A 7,838-nucleotide genomic window follows, 5' to 3' on the forward strand; every position below is an offset into this window, starting at 1 on the left:
CAACTCACTTGGCTTGGACATGTCACCGGGAGAAATCAGTCCCTGGAAGAGAATATCAAGTTTGGTGAAATAAAGGACCAGCAAGGACATGGAAAATAAATAAGCTCAATAGACTTACAATGAATTCAGACAAGCAGGCTGTTGTGAAGATGATGCAGGATCTAACAGAGGATGTCTCATTTTATTGCACGTAAGATCTCCGTGAGTTAAAGTCAATTCACAGCAGCTAATAGCAACAACATGGGAAATCAACTCCCCATTCTGATTAACTCTGAGGCATTCAGATTTTAAAACCCTGAAATAAAACCCCAAACTTCCCTGCCTCACTCTTAATAAATGACCTTGCCACCTATATCAGACATTAGAGACTCTCAGGTCAGAATTTCCTCAGACTCCTAGGTAATGGTGCCCAACTACATTCAGACGTATTATTTGGATGTTTTAAGGTATATTGTTGATATTTACCCTGATACTGGAAATATTCATTCTGATTCCATTAAATTGAGCCAAATGTAAATATGTTTACCATGTTACACAATGTAAATTTGTTGACATCAAATACAAACGAACTTGAAATTATTAGTATACATGTCTCTACATGTTCCCTTCCCAGAGACTAACTCTGCCAATTCACCCTCCATACTGCCACAGAGTGAGTTTCCTAAAGTCTAAATCTAAGCAAGTCATTTCTGAAATTTAAGGAATTGCATTTTAGCTCAGGCTCAGGGATCCCACGGCTCCCTCCACCTCCAGCTTTAGCCACATATGGTTTTTCCTTCACAATGCTCAATTGCTTTGCTTCCTGGAATGCAGTGTGCATTTCATGCTTTTGTTTTTTCTCATGCTGAGTCTTCAGACTGTAAGTTATTTTTCCTGTCAAGGCTTTACTTGGTTTAAACTTGATCTCCTGTAAGAAATATTTGAGTGAGATGCTTCTTCTTTGTGACTCCATTTTGCTGGGCTGCTATACGTCGACTTTTAGCCCTCTATGAAGCTAGTCCTAGTTTACTGAGCTACCTCACTCACAGGGCGCAGGTAGTAGGTGCAAATCATGTACTTTGAGTCAAAGGAACGAATGATGTCCCACAATTTACAACTTAGCTGCCAGCTGTTATTACCACTGTTAGGTATTCTTGTGTCCATCTTTACTCAGAACAGCACTTGTGATCGAATAGAACTGCCACGGGGCTTCTAGGCAGTCCTCTTGAGAGGCACAGCTCGCCGGGTCATTGCCCTGTGGCGCTACAGAGGGTCTTCAAACGGCCAGCATTTTAGTTACCAGCTGAGCACCTAACCACTGTATTACCAAGAATTCTTTCCAGGAATATAAAAGATAAAACAAAACCTTGATATTGAGTCCATTTCAACTCATAGCACAGATCATAACTGCCTACATAATATTTTCAAGGCTGTGATGTTATATAAGCCAATGGCCATCTATATATTTCTCCCAGGGAGCAAGTTGTTGGTGGGCTTTGGGTAGCAACGAAATGCTTAACCACTCTATATCCGGACTCCTTTCAAGCTATAGAGAACCTTCCAAGTTGTCTTGTATTAATCATATTTAAACATGAATATAAAATTATTAATATGAATATCTTCACAACTCCAAGCTATGAAAAGATGTAGTGTCTAGAGCAGCAGTTCTCTACCTGTGGGTTGTGACCTCTTTGGGAGTCAAACAACACCTTCACAGGTGTCACCCTATTCATAACAGTAGCAAAATTACAGCTATGAAGTAGCAATGAAAATAATTTTATGGTTGGGGGGGTCACCACAACATGAGGAACTCTGTTAAAGGGACGTGGAATTAGGTTGAGAACCACTGTTCTAGGGTCTGAAAGGTTTGAAGATAAATAAGCAACCATCGAGCTGAGAAGCAACAAGCCCACAAGGAAGAGGAACACCAGCCTCTGTGGTCACGAGGTGTTGATGGCATCAGGTATCAGGCATCAAAGACCCAGAACAAAAAGTCCGATCAATGTGAAAGAGGGGGAGTGTGGAGTGGAGACCCAAAGCCCATCTGTAGACTATTGGACATCCCCTTACAGAAGGGTCTTTGGGAGGAGAGGAACCAGTCAGGGTGCAATATAGCATCGATAAAACATACAGCTTTCCTCTAATTCTTTAATGCTTCCTCCCCCCCACTATCGTGACCCCAATTCTACCTTACAAATCTGATTAGGCCAGAGCATGTACATGGGTACAGATAAGAGCTTACAACACAGGGAATCCAGGAAAGATATAGCCCTTCGGACCAATAATAAGAGTAGTGATACCAGGAGGGTAAGAGGAAGATGGGGGGAGAAAGAGGGAACCGATCACAATGATCTACATATAACCCCTTCCCAGGGGGACAAACAAGAGAAAAGTGGGTGAAGGGATATGAAAGACATGAAAAAATAGTAATAATTTATAAAATATGAAAGATATGAAAAATAGTAATAATTTATAAATTATCAAGGGTTTGTGAAAGAGGGAGGGGAAGGGAGGGGGAAAATGATCTGATACCAAGGACTCAAGTAGAAAGAAAATGTTTTGAAAATTATGATGGCAACGTATATAAAAATGTTCTTGACACAATGGATGGATGGATGGATGCATGGATGGATTGTGATAAGAGCTGTATGAACCCTCAATAATATGATTATATATATATTGATAACATTTAAGACATACTCTAATTTTTATACGTCGATACTATACTAAGAACAAGGATCATTTAAATAAATCTTTGCTAACTGTTTCTATGTACATTGAAGCAGTCTTTTAAAATAGCTTTTGCGTTAGCTAGGAAGCCCCAGTGGTGCTGTGAGTTTATCTCTGGGCTGCTAACTGCAAGATTGGCAGTTCAAAGCCACCAACTCCTTATTGGGAGAAGGATGAAACTGTGTGTCCCTGTAAAGAAGTGCCGTCTCAGAGACCCCGAAGGAGAAATTTTACTCTCTTCCAGGGTCGCTCGAAGTCAGAATTGACTCAATGGCGGAGAGCCTGCCAGTAGCTAACCATTACAGAGTACCTACTCTATGCCAAGCATGCACTCTGCTAAGTGCTAAACATGCTAGAGGAGGACATAATGGAGCTCATTTTAAAGACAGACAACAGAATAGAGGTTGTCTTCAATCTAATTAATTGATATGGAGTCTACATAGCCAGTTCATTTTAAAGAGGTTTCACCTGAATTTCCCCAAAGCCATAAAATTTAATACCTGAGATAAATTGCAGTTTCGGATAAAATATATAAATATCTTGATCATCTAATGATTCAAAAAAGTCTACTTTGTTCTCTTTCTTGCTCCCACCATGACTTCTGTCTGTGTCAGTAAACCTCTGGTGGCAATTCTCCTAACTTGCCTTTCTCCAGTGTTCTTAGAGGTCTCAGGGCTGAGATGCGCTGAACAGCCTTTGATCACTCATATCCCTGCCCAGTGAACTTTCCACTGACATAAAATAAGATGACACACCGTCCAGAGAGACGAATGGCTCGAGCTGCTGGGCAGTATTTGGAACTGGGTTTTGTTTTCTTCAAGAACCGCGGCATCCTTTTTCTTGGTCTTATCCCGTCTCTGCTGATTCTATCCCGGGGATGTCCCATAATGCGAAAAATTGCCTAATAGCTTCATGAGAAGAAGTCCTGAGAACACGCCCCCACAATGTGAAGAGCTGTGCTTAGCTCAGTTGTGGCCTCTTATGTGCCAGGATATCAGTCTGTCGCTTTTGGGCTTTTTCAGTCCATGATTTCTTCTGTAAAGAGGATCAGTGAAGGCACCCTCCTTTCTCAGTGTTCCCTGAAGCTGTAAGGCAGACACCTTCAGTGTCTTCGTTGTGAACCCAGTGAGATGGCACTCATGTAAGCACTAACCAGAAAGACTCCGAAACCCAAATAAACCCAAACTCACTGCCTTCGAGTCCATGCCGACTCATAGCGACGCTAAAGGGCGGGGTTGAACTGCCCCAGGGGGTTCCCTAGACTGGGACTGTTGGGCGTTGAAACCCCCTTCTTTCTCCCGGAGTGTCTGAAGATTTCTCACTGAGGCCCTGAAGGATCACAGCCCACATTAAAAGCCAATCAGGCTCAAACGACCACCAACTCTCTCCATAAACTTCTAATCTTATATTGCTCTTTGGACCTAGTCAAACATCGCTTTGATGCCATATCACAACTTTTCCCACTGCTCATGTTTTCTTTTCCATGTATGCCAGAGACAAGTTTGCTTTTCCTCACTGCTAAATACAATGCACATGACGATATTTTTTACAATAGTCACTTTATAGACATCAAAGGCTAACAAGCACAAAGTGAACCTACAGAGTAAACATCAAAACACGGAGTCTCCTCTCCCTCTCTTATCCCCTCCCTTCTTTCTGAGCCGAGCTGTCTCCACTCAGGTGGGCCTGCACTGGTGCAACCTGGCTGATCAGCAGTGATGTATGGAGCTAGACAAATATGAATATTCAGTCTTACAGCTTCTGAGTCCTGCTCTAAGGAAATGTCTATATTTTTAGAAACTCCACATGTGGTTCCTTTGGCCAGCAAAAAAGCAGAAAAGAAAAAAAAAACACACCCGACTTTCAGCATTAAAAAAAAAAACACTCCAATACCCTGACTGAGCCTAGAATTATCAAAATTTTCCTTTATGACGATCCTGAGCAATGCCTTAAAAAAGCTGTTATGGATTAGATTATGGCTCCCAAAATTATGCATTCCAAATGCTAACCTTTATGCCTGTGTTTAGGAGCCCACTGGGGCAGTGGTGTCGTTGTTATGCTCATGAGGCAGGATGAGTATACAGTACTCTTTCTTGAGATGGAAGATTAAACAAGGAAGCCGAGGCTGGGGGGTGGGCAGAACAATGTCAAGCCAGCGAAGACTGCCCAGGAGCAGAAGCTCAAAAGAAACAAGAACCTTCCTTGAGAGGCAAGAGGCAGAAGCCTCCTGGATCCAGCACCTTCAACTCGACATCCAGCCTCCTCTACTGTGAAAACATCCAAATTCCTGTTTGTTAAAGACATGCACGTGTGGGATTTCTATTCCAGCAGCACTAGGAAACTAAGACAAGCTTCTAATACTCAATTTGCTAACTCGGCTGGCCCAGCCTACAGCACAGGTTCTTTCTTCCTGCTTGTTAAAGCAGCGCATGCATCACCAGTGTGTAGCTAGTTTGGAATACAGAGTCTTAGGCCTTACCCAGTACTGAATCAAAATCTGTCTTTTAACAACATCTCCCACCAGACTCCTCACATTAAAGGCTGGGGAAATCTGCTCCATCTCACCTTCTTCCTACTCTTCAAGTTGATTTTTGCCCATGCTCCTATGGGCTCAAGATCCTTTGTCTGCAACAGCATCGTTTAGAGCAGGGTTCCACTGACCACGCTATTAAATTTGCAGATATTTCTGAGGATAGACTTGTCTAAAATACCACCTGCCAGCTGTTCTCTTCATTAGGAAATGACATGGTCTCAAGTCATTCAAAAAACAAGCATGACAATTGATCACAGCTTTATCATTGTACTTTGCAGTGAGAAGCCCAATAAAAACCAATAGTCTGTCATCTCCAAAGAGATAGGATGCAGTGAGTCAAAGCACCAAAAATTATTAATGTTGACACTAAATCAAAACTCCAATCAAGAACAGATTGGATTAGCAAGCAGGCTTCTATAAAACTTCCTGAGATAATACCATTTCAATTTATGGAGGAGTAAGGGTAGGTCTTCGAAATACTAGAAATGCTGCCTGAGAGTAAATATTAAGGCATTGAAATTTGACATGTTAAAAGTGGTCAGATGTCTCTTTGATTATATCATCAGCTTAGTTCTGAGTGTAGCAAAAAAGGACTATCTGCCTGTCGCTCCAATATTAATTGCGAGGTTATTATGTTCCAGATGCGATGAGCCAGTCAGGGCACAATGCAGCACTGATGACAAATACAACTTTCCTCTGGTTCCTAAATGTTTCCTCTTCCTCCCGCCGCCCCCCGCCCCCGCCACTATCATGATTTGAATTCTACTTTGCAAGTCTGGCTAGACCAGAAGATGTACACTGGTGCAGATAGGATCTGGAAACACAGGGAATCCAGGGTGGATGATCTCTTCAGGACCACCAGTGTGAGTGGCAATACTGGGAGGGTAGAGGGAGAGTGGGTTGGAAAGAGGGAACTGATTATAAGGACCTACATGTGACTTCTTCTCTGGGGGATAGACACCAGAAAAGTGGGTGAAGGGAGATGTCGGACAGGGCAAGATATGACAAAATAATAATTTATAAATTATCAAGGGCTCATAAGGAAGTGGGGAGCAGGGAGGGAGGGGAAACATGAGGACCTGATACCAAGGGCTTATGTGTAGAGCAAATGTTTTGAGAATGATGAGGGCAATGAATGTACAGATGTGCTTTACACAATTAATGTAAGTATGGATTGTGATAAGAGTTGTATGAGACCCAAATAAAACGATTAAAAAAAACATTAGTTGAAAATGTAAGTGCTAATGGTATGAACGGACAATACAAGGATAAGTAAGACAGGAACTCTGGTCTCAAAGCTGTTCTCCCATAAGAACAAAGTAGGCATCCCCTGGCTATGGGCAAAGAGACACCTGATTAGTGTTGGTGCTCTTATCTCAGTCAGGGACAGAGCAGACTGACAGCCCTTTGTTCATCCTAGTTTGATGCCTAGATTGTGATCAGAGCTGTTTCATGCCTAGGGCACATTAAAAATAAATAAATAAAAAGAACAAGGCAGGCATGAGAACAAGAACATTTTTGATGCATTCCATGGAGTATGTACCGTTACAAGAGTGCTGACATGGAGATGGAGTCTATTTGCCTTGGGATGGCTACAATTTCCTGGTAGGAATACTTTGGTGAAGTGAAATTACTTGGTATGGGCCTTCCATCCGTAGACTTTGTAACGCCCACTGGATGACTAAATGGAAGCATAGATCAGTTTTGCCCTTTCGCTGGGTGTAAAGTGAGCCATCTCTGAAGCAGGAAGAGAGTGATGCCCACACCTTCAAGAAGAAGAACCATGAGCAGAGCTTGACCAAGAACTCTGTACCAACAGCAGCAGAAGTCATTAGACAGAGCAACGAACTTACCAACTTAGGGAACAGGAAAAGGAGAGTTGATATCTTTGGACGGCAGGCTGGCTTGCAGAGTAGCGCACCCCTGGGGCAGTTATCAGCTCTAGAGAAGCGTTGTAATACTCGCACAAGCAGGACAGCGACAAAGGGGCTGAGGCCAAAACCCAGAGAGGCATGCCTGTAGGCATAGCTGAGAAGAGGCACTCCAGACAAAAGAATTGTATCCTTTTCATTTCTGCACCTGGCTTGGAACTTGATAGCTTTTCTAACAAATTCCTTAATTGTGAATATTATCTGTGAGTTCTGTGTGGATGTGCAACTGATTATTGGAAGAAGTAGAGTACTATGAGAGATGGTTGGTGTCAGAATAAGGTAAAGAACACTGGAGGGTGGTGGCCTGACTTCTGCCTTGTAGGAGTCGGCCTTAAGGATACAATCAGATATGGGCCCCATGCCATTTCCCCAAACACAAAAAGGTTTTTCTAGGCCCAGTGAAAGGAAAAGCAAACGAATGAAGGCATGAAATAACATGTCACATTCACAGACCCGTGAGAAGTTTAATCTTGCATGGGGTTTAGTTTTGTCAGGTAAGACAGATGATACTAGAGTGACAACCAGTGTCTAGAATCTAGATTGTACATGTTCAATATTTAAACTTTTCTCAGAGTACATGAGAAGCATTACATATTTTTTAGCTGGAAAAAAATTCAGTCCCTATATTAAGCATATCACATAAATGAATTCACTTAATTCTCAAC

General features: G+C 42.2%; 1 non-coding gene across 1 annotated transcript; it reads left to right on the forward strand.

The window, feature by feature from the left end:
- Nucleotides 1-6,567: 6,567 nt before the first annotated feature.
- LOC142441639 (small nucleolar RNA SNORA48) lies at nucleotides 6,568-6,711 on the forward strand. Its single transcript, XR_012783002.1, has one exon. It is a non-coding gene; the product is annotated as a small nucleolar RNA SNORA48 (small nucleolar RNA).
- The last annotated feature ends 1,127 nt before the right edge of the window (nucleotides 6,712-7,838 follow it).

This window comes from Tenrec ecaudatus, chromosome 2 (genome assembly GCF_050624435.1).
Source record: "Tenrec ecaudatus isolate mTenEca1 chromosome 2, mTenEca1.hap1, whole genome shotgun sequence".
NCBI lineage: Eukaryota > Metazoa > Chordata > Mammalia > Afrosoricida > Tenrecidae > Tenrec > Tenrec ecaudatus.